The 18,173-nt window shown below is 37.0% G+C and overlaps 1 long non-coding RNA gene and 1 other non-coding gene across 7 annotated transcripts in view; both read right to left on the minus strand.

Annotated features, from left to right (window-relative positions):
* The window catches only part of LOC108176367 (uncharacterized), a 176,283-nt gene extending 158,320 nt beyond the window's left edge, over nt 1–17,963 (minus strand). For all 6 annotated transcript variants that reach the window (XR_016229439.1, XR_001793000.4, XR_007918263.3 and 3 more), the window contains exon 1: nt 15,792–17,963. This is a non-coding gene — a long non-coding RNA (uncharacterized LOC108176367). The remainder of the gene's footprint in view (nt 1–15,791) is intronic.
* LOC127490439 (small nucleolar RNA SNORA72) lies at nt 14,031–14,162 on the minus strand. The gene has a single exon (XR_007918389.1). It is a non-coding gene; the product is annotated as a small nucleolar RNA SNORA72 (small nucleolar RNA).
* Nucleotides 17,964–18,173: the final 210 nt, after the last annotated feature.

Raw genomic sequence — 18,173 nt, forward strand, 5'->3', positions numbered from 1 at the left:
TTCCATAGCCTTGGCAGCTCATGACAAGAGCCTAGGGTGATTACTGATGCCATAAACAAGAGTGTCAATTTGTTCAGTCAACAACAGGAGTCACTGTGCACTTACTCCTCATGTAGGATCTCTGTCCTTGGTGTGCTGTATATTGTGATTTAATGCTATAACTAGTACTCAAACAGTATTTTTCACTTTATGTTTCTGTGTGGGAGCAAACTGTTGGAATCTTTACTTAATGTATGCTAAACTGATCTTCTGTATATAAAGAGAAACGAAAATGAATCTTGATGTGAATGGAAGGGGAGAGGGAGCGGGAAAGGGGAGGGTTGCGGGTGGGAGGGACATTATAGGGGGGAAGCCATTGTAATCCATAAGCTGTACTTTGGAAATTTATATTCATTAAATAAAAGTTAAAAAAAACTTAAAAAAGTAACACTGTTGTGGTTTTAAATGCAGGTGGAGAAAATAAGATTAATTGTAGGATAAGTGGGGAAGTGTAAAAAAGACATAAAGAAGGTCAGACTTCCACATTTCATTCAGACTGATAAAATGATGACACTAATAGACCTTTATAATGTAAAATACCCTGGAGGACAGTAGTGCAAGGAGATACATTCAAAAACAATAAAATAAATAGAAATGGAATTCTAAAAAGTTTCAATAAGTGCAAAGGTAGAAAAAGAAATCAAAATAAATAAAAAATAAAGCAAGCAAGCAGTAAGCAAACAAATAAATGGCAGATGTAGCCTTCAACATAATCAATACTTGCATAATGAAGTAATATTCTAAACAAAGCAATTAAAAGCAAGAGATTGGCGGAGGTGATTAAAAGACATCAAGGGATTGCAAAATATCAGTTTATAGCTCTAATTAAATGTAGCAATGTAAGTAGGCAGAAAGTAATCAATGGGATATCATATATCATATACATCATAATCACATATCATAAGCATTCATCAAAAGAAAGCAAGTGTGGCTATAATTATTTCAGATGGAGTAGACTTCAAAATAAAGAAAGTGTTCAGAGACAGAGAATGACATTATATAATGATAAAAGAACAACCAACCTAAAATTTTTGCAACTTCAAATGTGTATGCATCTAACAGGCCAGCAAAGTTTATACAGGAAAGACTCATAGAATTGAAAGGCAAAATTGATAAGTACACAACAGTGGTTTATAGAATAACTAGAAATAAAATCAGCAAAAAGATTGAATGACTTAACAATACTACAAACCAACAGGATCAATTCCTTGAAAATTATAAATTAGTACAACTCACCTAATCTTAAAAATATAATTTGAATAGCCTAATAAATACAATAAAATTGAATATATAATTTTAATATTTCCAAAAAGGAAATCTCCAGAAACAAATGATTTCAGTAGAGAATGATACCAAATGTTCAGAGAAAAATTAACATCAAATCTACACAATGTTTACCACAAAATAGAAGATGGTTAAAACCTCTCTTCTATCAAAAGAAAAAAGTTAATTTCTATGTCAAATGATATGTTTTTTCCATGTTACCAACACATGAAATATTAGGATTTTTCTCCATTTGGCTTTCCATTTTCAGTTCTTTCAGGATCTCTAGCTACCAGTAAATAAAGCCCACTCTCTTCATTAAATGACTGTTCACTTTAATAAAAATCATTATGAATAGGTTATTAAAGAGCAGACTTTTGAAAAGAATTTTTACTTTTATAAGGTGAACAAGTTTCATATATACAGATTTAGGAGAATAGTGATACTTCCCACCCTACTCTCCATCCTGCCCATGCTCCTACTTTTCCTCCTCTTTCTTTTCTTATTTTTTTACAATGACATACTTTCAGTTTGTTTATAATCATAAACTTAACGCTCTGCTACTAAGTAAAGAATTCAACAAATAGCAAGAAGAAAAAATACACTGTTCCTCAACAGTAGAGACGAAGGCTGCAAACAATAATCAAATCTCAAAATGTCAATATCGCCTGTATACATTACATTTGTTATACTCTATTAGTTACCACAAATCGGGAAAACATGTGGTATCTTTTTGGGTCAGGCTTATTTCACTAAGCATAATGGTTTCGAGTTACATCCATTTTGTTGCCAGTCAGGATTTCATTCTTTTAATAGCTGAGTAGTATTCCATAGTGTATAAGCCACATTTTTTAAAAAGTGTTGACTTTTGGTATATTTAAGGAATAAGATAAGATTAGAAAATATTTTATTTACTGGATATTGTCCTTAGAGACAACACAATCAAACATTCCTTCATTTTTTTATTTAAATACACTAGTATTTTGTCCATCTATACTTACTATATTGCTTATAATGTGTATACTTTTTATGGAGAGTAAATGAGGAAAAAAAAAACAAAAACATATATTACCTAGCCTGGCAATGCTCAAACAGTACGTTTATTTTTCTCCACTCCTGCCCCCAGTCTCTTTTACCAAGCAGCAAAAATGTTTGTTAATTATAATTGCCTTCAACTCAGCTCCTGAGTCCTCATATACCCAAGCTGTCTCATTCTCCTTTTATCATTCAAAATTTCCATTTAAAACAAAGACAAAAAAATCAATCACTGAACACTGTAGCATGTGATTACCATATAGTGGGCTCTGCAAATTATTGGGAAACAATTCTCCACATGTTTCTCATACTGTACATATCTGGCAAACAGAAGCAATAAGTACTCCTTGACTTAGGCCATCTCTTCAAGGATATTTGTATACTTTGTACCCTTAGAATATGGAGACTGTGCCTCTCTCCCTCCAGAGCATAAGGCTAGCATGCCTACTTTCAGTGTACTAAAGTTAAGATCTCTTTCCAGAGCAAAGGATAGTCATGATTGTTATCCATTATAAAAGAGTCAGGTTCCCCAAGCTTGAGTTCCTCTCTGTCTTTAAAAAAAAATTATTTATTTTAGTTGAAAGTTAGAGTTACAGAGACAGGGAGAAATCTCCCCTTCATGGGTTCACTCCCCATATGGCCATAAGGGTCAGGGTTGAGCCAGACCAAAGCTAGCAGCCAGGAGCTTCATCCAGGTCTCCTATATAAATGCAAGGGCCATTTCTACTGCTTTGCCAGGCGCATTAGCAGGGACCATGATCAAAAATGGAGCAGCCAGGACTTGAACCAGTGTGAGATGCCAGTGTCACAGCCTGCAGCTTTACCTGCTATGCCACAACACCAGCCCTGGGTTTCTTTCTGTAATGCAACTCCATGAATGTGAAGGCATCTCTCTGGGGCCTGTTCCCTCACCCCTGAGGGACTTGAGGTCCAGATGAGTTGAAGCAAGTATTCTGATGTTCATTTTGCTTGTTATTATGCTGTGAGTACTAAAATCCTTTACTTCTGATCTAGTAGTCTGTTTATTCTCCCAGAACCCACAAAGCTGTTGTAGAACATTATTTGCAAGTAGATCAAAATCTGAGTACCTTCAGTCTTTGACACAACTTCATTCACATTGTTCATTTGCCATTCATTCTGACCTCCATAAGAAAAGTCTTTAGAACATTTAGGAAATATGTATATTATGAAAAACAAACTGCATGGATTTCAATTTTTTGCACCAAAGTAGGTATATCTTTTAATTCTATTTCTCCATGAACATTTTGAAGTGCGGTTGAATAGTGAAGCAAAAAGAAGGAGATAAAAAAAAAAAAAAAAAAAAAAAAAAAAAAAAAAAAAAACTAGTAAGAAAGGGCCATAAAACCTGTCAACATTCCACACATCACAGCAATACTGTGTATTAAGCACCTGTAAATTCATTGCCAGGTTAAATTTATTGTCTACCTTTATAATATGATGAGTAAAAGAATTGCAACAGTTGCCCAGGTAGGAGTTAAAATGAAAATGATGACTCCAAATTTAAGAAGGGAAGAGGGTGGAGTAAATCTAGTGGTTGAGGTGCCTAGATCCCACATCACAGTGCCTAAGTTCAATTCCTGGCTCTGGGTCTTGATTCAAGCTTTCTGCAAATGCTTATGTTGAGAGGCAGCAATGATGGCTCAAATGGTTGGGTCCTTGCCACTCATGAGGGACACCTGGATTGTGTTCTCAGTTCCTGGCTTCATCCTAAGCTATTGAGTTACTTGGGCGCTGTCTCTCTCTCTCTCTCTCTCTCTCTCTCTTTCTCTCTCTCTCTCTCTCTCTCTCTCTCATTCTCTCTTGATTAAATAAATTTTAAAGGAAAGACTGTTCACAGATACTTTAAGAACAAAATCTATACCAGTCTGGAGATATCCAATATTTACGAGTTTCATGGACTAAACGTCAAAATGAGCATAAATTCTTTTTGTACATATGATTTGTGATGTTAAATTAGAACAATTGAACCTAATTCAACTAAAATGTCTTATTTTTGTTAGCTATTGTATTAAAATAAATTAATTCACTTTAATCTTCAAGAAAATGAAGTTCAAAGTATTCCCACTATGGAATCCAAAACCAGAATCATTTGTCCAAAAGGAAGGATGATGCAGAGATGATCCAAATATGTACAAGCAGGGTCATATTATTTTTCACAATGTGTCCAAAGATGCTACAGCTATATATTTGTTAGTGAGAAACAAACATAAGGCTTCCTGGAGACTTCCAAAATTACCTTATTTTGTCTATCACAAACATTGTAAGATATTTAGACCCTTATCAACATTTCTTCTACTAATAAAAAGTATTATAACCACTTGTGTTTGTAAAATTTTAAGGTACCTCTAAATTAATCACTCATTTAAATTAGCTTTGTTGATATAAACAACTCTGGGTAAAATACAGGTGCAATATCATTGGACAGATTTTTTGATCAATGGGGCTTAATTACTACAGTGCAGATTGTCATGCCTTTATTTGCAGTAATATAATCCTGTAGAAGTTGTTGTTTCTACGTAGTGTATAATGGTTTTCACTTACATCATAAAAATGAGATGACCCAGAATCAATTTATTTTGCAAATAATGCTCCAAATCCATTTTTCCTTCTAAAAAATCCAGTACATTAACATCTATGTTTTATACTTTACATAAATCAATGGGTGGATCAGAAACCTATTCATGCAATGATTGACTGCTCAAATCGCAAAGTAAGTTAGGAGAATGCTTACTGAGGTCTAGAGACACATTTATACATTTATAGTGTATACACTTATACATTATAAACTTGCACAGTTTGCCTCAAGGTAGATGTCTCTATTTTCTAAACTTAGAGTCTATTTGTTAAAGCAGTTTAAAATTCTACTTATTATAATTTATATTGTCTTATCATTATATTCATCAATCTATGCTGCATAAGGATTCTACAAAAAGTTCATATAAAATTCATATTATGAAAAATATGTGCTGGATTTCAAAATTATTATCAAATAAATCAAGCTTTTAATTTCATTTTTCCATAAATATTTTGAACTGCCCTCATATTCTTGTGTACTTATAATCTTATTAGAAAACCATCAGTCACTGTGCACTTACTCAAGTAGGATCTCTGTCCTTAGTGTGCTGTACATTGAGATTTAATGCTATAACTAGTACTCAAACAGTATTTCACTTTATGTTTCTGTGTGGGAACATACTTAATGTATGCTAAACTGATCTTCTGTATATAAAGAGAATCAAAAATGAATCTTGATGTGAATGGAAGGGGAGAGGGAGTGGGAAAGGGGAGGGTTGCAGGTGGGAGGGACGTTACGGGAGGGAAGCCATTGTAATCCATAAACTGTACTTTGGAAATTTATATTCATTAAATAAAAGTTAAAAATAAAAAAAAGAAAACCATCAGAATAAAAATGCTATGTTGTAAAATAAATATGAATTCTTTCCATATAGAGTTTATGATCTACAGATACAAAAATAATAACAATACCAGAAAGCAGAACAAGATTTATAATTTGAAAAAACAAAAATTAAAGCAAATTTCAGAGGAAGTAGAAATAGCTTTATTCTAAACAGGTGCAAGAATTGGATAAAAGCACTCCTTTGGAAGTTTGAGCTGGCACAGGTACATATTACAGCCTGCAACTAAGATAACTTAAAAGTTAATTGGCGGTCGGCGCCGCGGCTCACTAGGCTAATCCTCCACCTTGCGGCGCCGGCACACCGGGTTCTAGTCCTGGTCGGGGCGCCAGATTCTGTCCCGGTTGCCCCTCTTCCAGGCCAGCTCTCTGCTGTGGTCAGGGAGTGCAGTGGAGGATGGCCCAAGTCCTTGGGCCCTGCACCCCATGGGAGACCAGGAGAAGCACCTGGCTCCTGCCATCGGATCAGCGCGGTGCGCCGGCAGCAGCGTGCCAGTCATGGCGGCCATTGGAGGGTGAACCAATAGCAAAGGAAGACCTTTCTCTGTCTCTCTCACTGTTCACTCTGCCTGTCAAAAAAAAAGTGAATTGGCCATCATGAAAACTGGGGCTATTGTGGTAATGATCTCTGTTGCATTATTTCTTCACTCAGTCCCAAAATTAGTGGTAGGGATTGAACATCTGGGCTTTTTAAGCTCAATTTTTAACAGTCATCTGTCTTTTCACTTTACTTATAAGGTGGACGGAGGTAAGTTTTGGCCTAATACCCTTACTTAAAATATTCTTGTCAACTAAGACTTTTGTCATTTTACCTTTATTGAGTGGAAATCCTGACCACAACCCCCTTTGATTAGATTATCCAACCATTTTTGGAGCAATGTAGACAAATAAAAACTGTAGAAATGATATTGTTAGTTTAATGAACTCTTTAAGGAAAAGCTTCTTATTTCTAATTTTAGGGGTTTTCCAACTCCCACATGAGCAGTAGCTCTGCTGAGAGACATAGAAATCATCTCTTCTTTATGCCTTGGGCCTGAAAGAGATCTCACCCCTTGATAATTAAAGCAAGTACAAGTATTTCACTCATGATTTATGTTAATTATAAATGGGGAAAAGAAGGGAAATCAATAACAAAAGGAAAAGTGAGTCAATTTTGTTTTTGGAGAAATCACTGACTATACTGTAGAGTGAGTGGCGATTCACTGTACTTATCAGACTATAATCTCACTTGTAAATGTAAGTAAAATTGGGTGATGAAATTAAGTAGTGAAAATATGACTACTCTAAAGATACCAACGTATAAAGACATACTTATGCTTTTTAAAACTGACTTCAACAAAATCCAATTGAATATCTAGCACAAGCCTAGTCTATCCAAGGTATAAAATGTGAAGGTGATGGAGATAGCCATTTTGTCCTTGAAGAACACACACCATATAGAAATAATCTGAACTCTTAAAAAAAAAATCTGGGCAAGATCAACTTCTGACATGACACTATTTGTAGCTCCTCTGACTCACTCCCCAGTGAAACTTATAAAAATTATTATATTTTAAAGTGAATCCTCTGGATACTTCTGAAAACATAATGTCTAAGAGAAAGTAATAAATGAAGAAATATCAGTCAAGAAAATCTCTTAAAATATAGTAAAAAGGCGAAAGTCTATTGTATCTGAACCAGGAAGTCTTCTTCTGTCCTCCACCCCCGATCAGTGAGGAGGAGGCATCCCTCCTGACTTCTGAGGCCAAGCACAGAGTGACATCTTCAGAGGAGGGGCAACACTGAAGGGTTTTTTCATCCTGCCCTCGACTGTCAGCTGCTAGGGCTAAGTTCTGGGAAAACGTGGTCAAAAGTAGGGGTTCCCTCTTTGTCCAGTCCTCGCTCACCGGATGGAGGGTCTAACTGCTGAAAACACTGAGGCTCTTGCTCCATATCCCAAGGGAACAATGATCCTACACCAGAAGAGTCAAGTTGAGTGACCTCAAGCTACAGCCCCATTCTTTTCACCAAGATCTCGGTTGTTAGAATCTGTCATCCCTACTGAATCTTGACATTGTGCTCACCTCCAGATGCAGAGCCTTAGCTCAACCAAGAGAAAAGGAGAACACTGGTAAGATGGATTTGAAAATAAGAGGGAACATTATTCCTGACCTTTCAGAAATCAAGTGTTATGAGGTGGTTGGGTCCAGATTCTTGCCTCTAAAGCAAGAAAAGAATTGAGGATAAGATGTAGGTAAAAATCAGCAGAGAAGTAAGATTTATTTGTATGCAAAATGAAAGTACAGGAGTTGCACTCCACGAGGCTTGGGGTCATCTTTAATATGATCTGATTGCCTAGGGAGTGGTGTCTGGGATGAAACTTAATTGAATATTCAAAGAGGGTGGAGTTTGGCGATCAGACTTAAGTGCTGTTCATTTCCTTACGCATTTTTGGAAATCTAAGCAGTGTCATGGCATCAGGTTTATGATGGGAATGGCAATGTTGGCCATGGTAATTTTATTATAATGACATTATAATAAGCTAAAGCTCATCTCAGGGGACATAGTCAGCAACCATGGTGGTTATTTTTAGCTAGTATCGGCTGTAAAGGTGAAGTGCTGAAGCTGCAAGAAGGGGGATTTAGGATGACACAGGCACTGCTGTAGTGAGGCTTCCGGAGGGTCCTGGTCGCCACAGCTCCTCCGTGCTACTACCTCCCTAACATGGCAAAAAGCACTAAAAGGAATAAATGGAATAATAATAGAAAAAGAAAATTTTAACTAAAAGGAATAATAATATAGGAATGATAGAAAGGATAATAGGCATAATAATCATACATCCACAAATTAGATAACTTAGATTACCAGAAAGATATAAAGTACCTAAACTGATTCGAGACGAAATAAATAAATAGATCTATAACAAGAAAGAGAATGAATCAGTATTCAAAACTCTGCAAAAATCCAAGACCCAGATTATGTCATTGATGAATTTAATCAAGCATTTAATGAAGAATTCATTAAAATTCTTCACAAATTCTTCCAAAATCCAGACTGATGAAGATTCTTCCCTGTGAATTACATGATCAACTGTTACTCTGATACAAAAAAAAAAAAAAACAGATTATGAAAGCACAAGAAAAGAAAATTATAGACCATATCTCTTATGAATATTGACAAATAAAAACCATCAGTAAGATAATAACAAACTGAGTTCAGCAATAAATGAACTGTACACCATGACCAAATGGGAAAAGGTAAATTTGATTTAGCTTCTAAAAATTAACTTACATAAACATCATATCAAAAGAGTAAAAACATTTTATGATCATTCAGTAGATGCTAAAATAGCATTTAACAAAATACAATACCCTCATGATTTTTTTTTTTTTTTTTTGACAGGCAGAGTGGACAGTGAGAGAGAGAGACAGAGAGAGAAAGGTCTTCCTTTGCCGTTGGTTCACCCTCCAATGGCCGCCGCTGCAGCCGGCGCACCGCACTGATCCGATGGCAGGAGCCAGGAGCCAGGTGCTTTTCCTGGTCTCCCATGGGGTGCAGGGCCCAAGCACCTGGGCCATCCTCCACTGCACTCCCTGGCCATAGCAGAGAGCTGGCCTGGAAGAGGGGCAACCGGGATAGAATCCGGCGCCCCGACCGGGACTAGAACCCGGTGTGCCGGCGCCGCAAGGTGGAGGATTAGCCTATTGAGCCATGGCGCCGGCCCCCTCATGATTTTTTTAAAAAAAGAAAAAAATGAACTAGGAGTAGATGAGAATTTCCTATCAGAATAAAGAGCACACTAGAAAACTCCCACAATAATAGTGAAAAACTGGATGTTTTTTCATACAATTAGGAACAAGACAAGGATGTTTCCTTTAGCTACTTATGTCAGTATTGTACTGGAGGTTCTAGACAAGTCAGTTAGTAAAATAAATAAATAAATAAATAAATATTAAAAAAATAAAAAGACTTAAGAAAGAAAGAAGTAAAACTAATACTATGGGGGCTGGAGCACTGGCACATTAATGCCCTGGCCTGAAGTGCCAGCATCCTATATGGGCGCCAGTTCAAGTCCTGGCTGCTACACTTCGGATCCAGCTCTCTGCTATGGCCTGGGAAAGTAGTAGAAGATGGCCCAAGTCCTTGGGCCTTGGCTCCTGGCTTTGGATGGGCATAGCTCCGGCCGTTGCAGCCAATTGGGGAGTGAACCAGCAAATGGAAGACTTTCTCTCTCTCTCTCTCTCTCTCTCTCTCTCTGCCTCTCATCTCTCTGTGTAACTCTGACTTTGAAATAAATAAATAAATGAAACTGCAACCCTTGGGAAAAAAACACTATTTGCAGATGACATGATCTTGTATATTAAAAATCCTAAGGAATCTCTTAAAGATTATTACTACTAATAAATAAATTAAAATTACAGAATACAAAATCATCATATAGAAATTACTTGTATTTCTATACAATTGCAGTGAACAATCTGAAAGCGAAATTAACACAGCAATTTCATTTCTGAATACATCAAAAGAATAAAATATCAAGGAATAAATTTAACAAAAGAAGTGCAATGTTTATACTCATATTTATATTTAAAAACACTGTCTAAATAATTTTTTAAAAATCCAAATAAATAGGAAATTATTCATGTTTATAGATCAGAACACTTAACACTGCTAAGGTGGCAATGTTCCCTAAAATGATCTATACAGACTACAAATAATCTCAGTTGGAACCCCAGATGACTTTAATATAAACACTGATGATCTGGGTTTAAAATTCATATTGAATTGCAAAGATCCTGAAATAGTCTTGAAAAAGTACAAAGATGGAGAACTCGTATTTCCTGATTTCAAAACTTGAAAACTTGATACAAGGCTACAATAATCAAGACAACATGGAGCTGGTATAAAGGATAAACAAACAAATATAGGTCAATGAATAGAACTGAGCATTCAACAGTAAACCCATACATCTCTGTTCAATTTATTGTCAACATGGACAGTCAATTCATCTTTCAACTAAAGTTACTTTGACAATTAGATACCTACATGAAAAAGACTGAAATTGAAACTGTATCCTATCTCATATGTGAGAATTAACTATAAAAGGATCAAATGCCTAAATCTAAAAGCTAAATCCATACAGTTCTTTGAAGAAAGCATGGGATTAAATATTTGTAACCATGAATTTCACAACAGATTCTTAGCTATGACACCCAAACCATGAAAAGCAAAAGAAGAAAAATATTTGCTGGATAATTGAATGAATAAATGAATAATTTCAACTCTAAGTAATATATTTATTACTTAGTCTCATAAAATTATTCAACTACTCTAACATGTCTTCACACTTGTGCTAAACAGTTATCAAAAAAGAATATTTAAGTGCAATTTCATTTTCATTCTAAGAACAAATGAAAAAAGCATGTATTATATTCAGTTCCCATCACATAGTAATTACTCATAAATAGCAACTAGTCTTATTCATTCACCAAGCATTTATTGAGTATCCATGACATTCTAAATACTGTACTTTGGTGTGCAAAGTGATGATTGATACAGAATTCTTATCCTCAAAGAACACATTAGTAAAGTCTAAGATGTAAAGAAGAGAACAATTCTAGAGGATGATAATGATAGTCTAATGGCCAAAGCCAGAGGGAAAAGGGGAAAAAGTACAGTACGCCATACAATATATACCATGAAAAAAAAAAAAACTATGCATGGATTTCAAAAAATGTTTTGCATAAAATAAGCATATCTTTTAAAAGGATTTAGTTATTTATTCATTTATTTAAAAGGTAGAATGACTAAGAGAAAGATCTTCCATCCATTGGTTTACTCCCCAAATGGAGACTCAGTCAGTAGGAAGCCAGGATCCAGTAATTCAATCCCAGTCTCCCACATGGGTGGCAAGAGCCCAGGCACTGGAACCATCTTCCACTGCTTTCCCAAGAGCATTAATATGCAGCTGGGTCAGAAGCAGAGTAGCTAGGACCCTGACAGGTGTCTGGTAGCTTAACTCACTGTGCCAGTCCAAGCTTTATATTTTAATTCCATTTATCTGAATTTTTTGAAGTCCCTTTTTATGTGCTTTAGAAGACCTGGTGGGGGGCCAATGTTGTGGCGTAGCGGGTGAAGCTGCCTTCTGCAGTCAGTGCCAGCATCCCATATGGAAGCTGGTTCGAGTCCTGGCTGCTCGACTTCTGATCCAGCTCTCTGATATGACCTGGGAAAGCAGTAGAAGATGGCCCATGTTCTTGGGCCTCTGAACCCACATGGGAGACCTAGACGACGCTCCTAGCTCCTGGCTCCTGGCTTTGGATTGGCGCAGCTCCGGCCATTGTGGCCATCTGGGGAGTAAACAGAGGATGGAAAACACCTCTCTCTCTCTCTGCCTCTCCTGCTCTCTCTGTGTAAGTGAAGACTTTGGCAGGGAAGAGTCACTGAGCCGAATCTTATAACACAGGTTACGTTCTCCCAGCTAAGATGAAGTGCATGTGTATTTGTGTACACAGTTTTGAGGGAAGGTTCAGGACATCCCATTGAAAAAAACAGCCTGTTGGGACAGGCATTTGGGGAGTGCATTTGGAGACGCAGGGACAGCCATGTAAAGACCCAGGTAGAGCTCTTGGCTCCTGGTCTTGGCCTGGCTCAGTCCTGGTCTGTTGTAGGCATTTGGGGGATGAACAAGCAAATGGAAGATCTCTGTATACCTGTGTGTCTGTCTCTGTCTGCCTTCCATATAAACTAATAACTAATAAAAATAAACTAATCTTTTAATGTTCCCAATAGTGAATTCATATGCTCAGGTGAACCGAACTGTATCCTTCCCCACAGAGTTAGATAAATATACGTCAGTACATTAAATCCTGATTTCCTCATTTACAAGACTCAGAGGAAACAATTTAACCTCTTTCTTGGGAAACATGAGAAGACTTCAATCTCTTTATCAGAAGATCTTTTCCTAACATGAACCCCACAGCACCCCCAACAGTTGAGAAAGAGCAGAACAGAGTGAGTATTTGGAGCCTTCTGCCTACTGACGTGAAGCAGGAACTGTCCTGTTACTACTGACAACCTCACCAAGAACATATCAGCTCCATTGGCCGACACAAAGTGGGCAAACACATCTTGGTATATAAGAGAGTCCTGTACCTGGATATTACTAACTGTAGAGAAGAATCCCCAGGAGGTTTGAAGTTAAGCCCATCAAAGTAAGCATCCACAAATTCTTCTTTGAACAGAAGACAGACTTCCAAGCCCTGTTATATTTAACTGTGGCTTCACAGTGCAGCACCTGTATCATATTCAATAAGCAATACTTTATATCGATGTAATCTCTTACAATTCATGAAGCTGTATCACAAACAATTCATAGGATAATTGTAGGCTAGGAAAATCATGTCTTCTCTTGACTTTCAGAGAGGAGATAGAAATCTGTGACACAATCAACCTCACACAATGAGTAAGTTATAGGGCCAGGACCAGGACCAGAGAACAGCCTTTGAATTTGTGTCTTGAGTTCTTAATCTAGCTTCCATTTTTTGTATTAATTACATTTTTATTTTATTCTCAGGTGACAGGAAGCCCAGAGGGAAAGCTCAGGGTTGATCCTGGCAAGAACAGAAGTCCAGTCACTCTGTCTGCCCCATCCACCTTACCACACAGGCGCTTATCTTTGCTCTTATCCCTGTCTAGTCACCAAATGACTGCTGCCTCTCCAGGCTTCAAGTTTAGTCTCTGGGAATGAATTAGGTTGAAGGGAGCTAGGGGAGAAAAGGACGAAAGCTGAACCTGCCTCTTATTAACAGAGAAATAAAAACTCTTCCTAAAGTCCCTTTTAGGGACTCCTATTGACACCTGTTTGGCCAGAACTGTGTCACAAGGGACAAAAGGAAAAAAGAATTTTGCTTCAGGCCTTATAAAGTTGAAACTGGCAAAGGAAGAGAGGATACTGAATGGATCCTGGGTAAGGCTACTACCTGCCATGACTAGCACTGAGCTACATTAACTTAATTTTTCAAATATCATATCTTAATTTTCATTAGTTATACATTATTATCATGTAGCACAGCTCTGATTGGAGGCATGGATGAGGAGTTTGGAATGTCAGAGTGTTTTAAATCTTAAAAAAAAAAAAAAACCTTGTTCTTTCTTGTTCTGACCTTAGTGGTTTTTCACAGTTTATTCTTTATTCAAATCTACAATTGTTCAAACTTGCCATGAATACGTTTGCTTTGTACTTTCTCTTCTCTTTTTTTTTCTTTTTTTATTTTTATTTTATCAGGAACATTTATAAAACCAAACACAGGGAAAGAACTAGGCCTGGGGATACATGTATGGTCTTAATATAGCGAATGTTTAGTCTGTCCTAATTATTACAAAGTCAGAGCAGCGAGAATATTCTCAATCTCTTTTCTTTTAATACTCTGTTTTTAACTTTTGACTTTCTTTTCCTTTATATTTGACTGGAAATTTTAAACATGTGCAAAGAGAAAATAATATAGAGAAGATGCATACCCATCACCACCTGTGACAACCACCTGTGACATTTTTGCCACTCTTGTTTAATCTGTTTTCCCCTGGATTATTCCAAGCAAAGATATCCCATTTTCCACTCATCAAAATTAATTATACCTGTATGCCTCAAATTTATTTTTTACCATTCAAACAAAAGAAACTGCAAGAAGATTTTAAATGATCTTGAAAAAATAATTTATCAATGGAAAATGATTTGGAAATTCCCTCTTTCTGTCTCTCATTATTTTTGCTTCTTATCTCACAGGAGCAAAAAAGAAACTGAAAGAAGGAGAAAAAGATACATCTTAAAAATAAAAGAACCCGTGGGAGTACTTCTACTATGCAGAACCAGGTTTATCCATGTTTATATGCCATTTGAACTGTAGTTCACAATGAGCAAATATAATAAGCAGTATTCTATGGAATTTTATATTTCTACCATTAAAGAAAAGCTTTGTAAATTCAAACCATGTGCTATGCAGTAACTTCATGGGAACTTTGACAATTACCTAAATGAGAAAACATTTGAATAAGAACCTGACCTCTTCTCTCTTAAGGATTTTGATTACTTGGACCCTCTGTTACCTTTTCTTTTAAGTCAAAGAATCCAGAGTGTTAACCTCCATTCCCAATTAAATAAATATGCGGAGTATACAGTCATTCATTCACATGAAAATGTCATCTGTTTGCTCAGCCATCCACGTACACATTCAGTCGTTCATTCACTGAACACTTCACAGGTCTCACAGGCGTCATATCACTAGAAGATGTAAGGATAAAGATCTTGGTAAGGAAGCACAATGGTGCCTCTATTTTCATAAAGCTACCTAAACCCACTCCTTTAGACTCTAAGTAAGAAACAGGTAGAAATTGGCAGTGTTGTAAACATCCTAATAGTAGAAATGCTAATCACAAAAGAATATTTGCAAAAATACAGAGCGGCAGGACCGTGGGGTGGGACATGGTCCTGGCTGGAAGGATCTCTACATGTGTATTTTTATCATCCGTGTGCTGGATGAGCAGAGAGCTGCCAGATAGCTTCTTTTCGACAGCTTGGAGTTACTGTTGGGAACAGATCCATGTATGGAAGCGAAAGCCGAAAGGCACAGATAAGCTGAGATCCAGCTATGCAAGCCATGTTTAGAGACACTTAAAGGACAAGCATCCCAGGTTCTTTCTTTCTGGTAATTTGGAGAAGCCATCACACCGGATCTTTTTTCCACCTCCAGCCCATGTGGACTGAGCAGCCAAGGCTTGACAGAGGTAGGTGCAGAGTTTTCCTAATGAAACTTATCTAAAGGATCATTCACGAATATTCCCTGCCTAGCCCTTGAAGTCTTTTCCCAGAATGTGCCAGATAATATTTTGAAAAAGAAAGGAAGAAAGGTTTGGGTTGGGGCTGGTGACTAACAGGTATTTAACAGCTTTGCCTATACAAGACAGGGCGGCTTGGCTACGGAGAGAAAGTGGCAGCACAGATTTGCTGCCAAATAAAATCCTTTTGTTCTGGGTCACTTACGGTTCAGATTTCTGTAGACGTGAGTCTTCCTTGGCATTGTCAGCACCTTTTGGAATGGGCCCCGGATGCCCACAGGGTTCTGATGCTGTGCGTTTTAGGGTGGGGTAGATGAGATTTGTCATTTTCCTTGCTTGTTCCTTGGAAGCCAGCAGAAACTCACATGTGTGGCTAGTCCTCCCTTAGCCATAGGAAGAGCTGCTTGTGAACGGCATTATTATTTTTGGCAGCTGAAGTCATTTTTTCAGTATTTCTCAGCAGCAAGGAGGATGATTACATCCTGTTCAAAGATTCTTGGGCTGTTTTCACAAACACGGGGTCTTGCGCAAGTTGAAGTTGCTGAGACCAGCTGTAAGCACTAGATTTTTCTCTGTACCTTTAGCATTTTTTCTTTCTTTCGTCTTTGTTTAATGACTTCAAACTGAGAAACTTGAAGGGCTGTGTCACCAAAGATGATTATTATTTTATCATCAGCAATGTTTTGGCAAAAGTAGATTGTGGCAGAATAGCAAAAATCACGTGACTTGGAAACCCGAGGTACAGGTTTGAATGTGAAGACATGAACAACAACAATATCACTGTCTCTATTTGCTGGAATGCTGATAAACCCAGCCATGTCAAGGGAAATATTACATCTCATAGCTATAAAATGCATGTGATTTTCCAAGACTGACAAAGTTACTTTACACCAGAAAATGTAATTTAAACACAAGATTTATCTTGTTAAGAATATTGTCAATAACTTAAAGAATTGAGCTAAATTTTCATTTAGCTAGGCCTTTAATCTTATGACAGAGAATGGGGGATGGGGAGAAAGAAATATTAAATATGATTTTCTTTCTCTGATGAGAAACATGACACAAAAATGCTTAATCAAAAAGTACAAGAAATTAATAAAAATAACTTGTAATGCTAACGAAAGAGATGATGTTATTTGGATAAATCAGTTATCTGGAAAAGAAATCCTCTTGGATGTAAATGAAGTGGTTTCTTCTAAACTGTGAATGTTCCAGGTCACCAAAATGGTAGCAGAGAAAGAGCAAATGTGGTTTTATTTCAATATTAATACATTGCCATTATTGAACTAATTATACTAAAAGATAAAGTTTTTCATCAAATTCTTTTACATGCCTATTTACATTTATAACACATTAAATCAAAAACACATTAACTTACCCTTTCTACATTTCTAAAATAGGCTATTTTACTGCACTTAAAAATACTTAGATCCTGTATCTGCAAAAGAGAGAGGAAGAGAGAGGAAAAGAAAGAGAAACAGAGAGAGAGAGGAGGGAATAAACTATGCCTTCTTTTTTTAAACTAACAGAGACAAGCTGTCATAACTTTAGCTAAAGTGGAACAGGCCTACAAAAGCTTGGTTTTAAAATACTTAATTAAACACTGCATACCAGCCTGCTTCCCAAAAGGAACAGCACAGCAGGAGTCTCTGCAATTTTCAATATGTAAAACGTTCATATAAATGATGCCACTAGTGTGAACAGTTGCAATGCATACATGTCATTATCTCCTGTTTTCTCATTTGCTTCCTGCCAAGTACATTTCAAGCGTGCACTCCTCATGAGAAATGTCTGTTCCTGTGTTTTCTTTAGCAAACGAACTCAAGAGGCATAATGCAAGTTATAGAGAATGACTTACTGCTATTTTTGTACGTAGTATGTCAACATTTATGGAAGAAAATTGATGGTAAACAGTTAAGCCACTTGCCCTTTGACTCACTACTTCTTAAGCTTTTCATGATGAATGCACATGTAGAGAATCTTGAGATGATCATGTTTGGGCAGGAGAGTCGGAAGTGTTGTCAGTCTCACGTGAAAAAAAAAAAAAAGGGCTTCCATATTCTACGTATTGTATGCCGAGGCAGGAAGTAGATTTATGGTGCTAAGTGTGAGAGGAAAGTTGAAGTTTGTCCAAAGAACATGGAGCACAGGTTTGAGACCTCTATCTGCGTGTTATGACCAGACTGAGTATTTAAGGGCCCAATCTATTACACTCCAAGGAGCAAGAGGAGGAAGTGCTACATGGGGATTCATAGGCGGCAATATTCCCGATGAAAATAAGAGTAGAGATTTACTTTCCCAGAAGCGTGGAACACTTTGACCTACAGGAAAGGTCATTCCATTTAATGGAAAGATTCCACTGGTTATTTAAAAAAAAAAAAAATCCCCTTGCTCAGGTGAGAGATATTGATGGTCCCAGGCAGAATGCCAAAGATTTCAAGCACTTCAGAATGGATATAAAAGGCACGAGACTTGGAGAATGTACTGGTGAGGCATTTGTAGACCAGAGTCCCTGTGTTTCTTCAACATGCATCAGCGGAAGGTGCAGATCCCTAGAATTCTGATCACTCGGATTTCTCAGCAGGAC

The sequence above is a fragment of the Oryctolagus cuniculus genome, chromosome 2 (genome assembly GCF_051225735.1).
Source record: "Oryctolagus cuniculus isolate XC-2025 breed Fujian yellow rabbit chromosome 2, ASM5122573v1, whole genome shotgun sequence".
In the NCBI taxonomy this organism is placed as follows: domain Eukaryota; kingdom Metazoa; phylum Chordata; class Mammalia; order Lagomorpha; family Leporidae; genus Oryctolagus; species Oryctolagus cuniculus.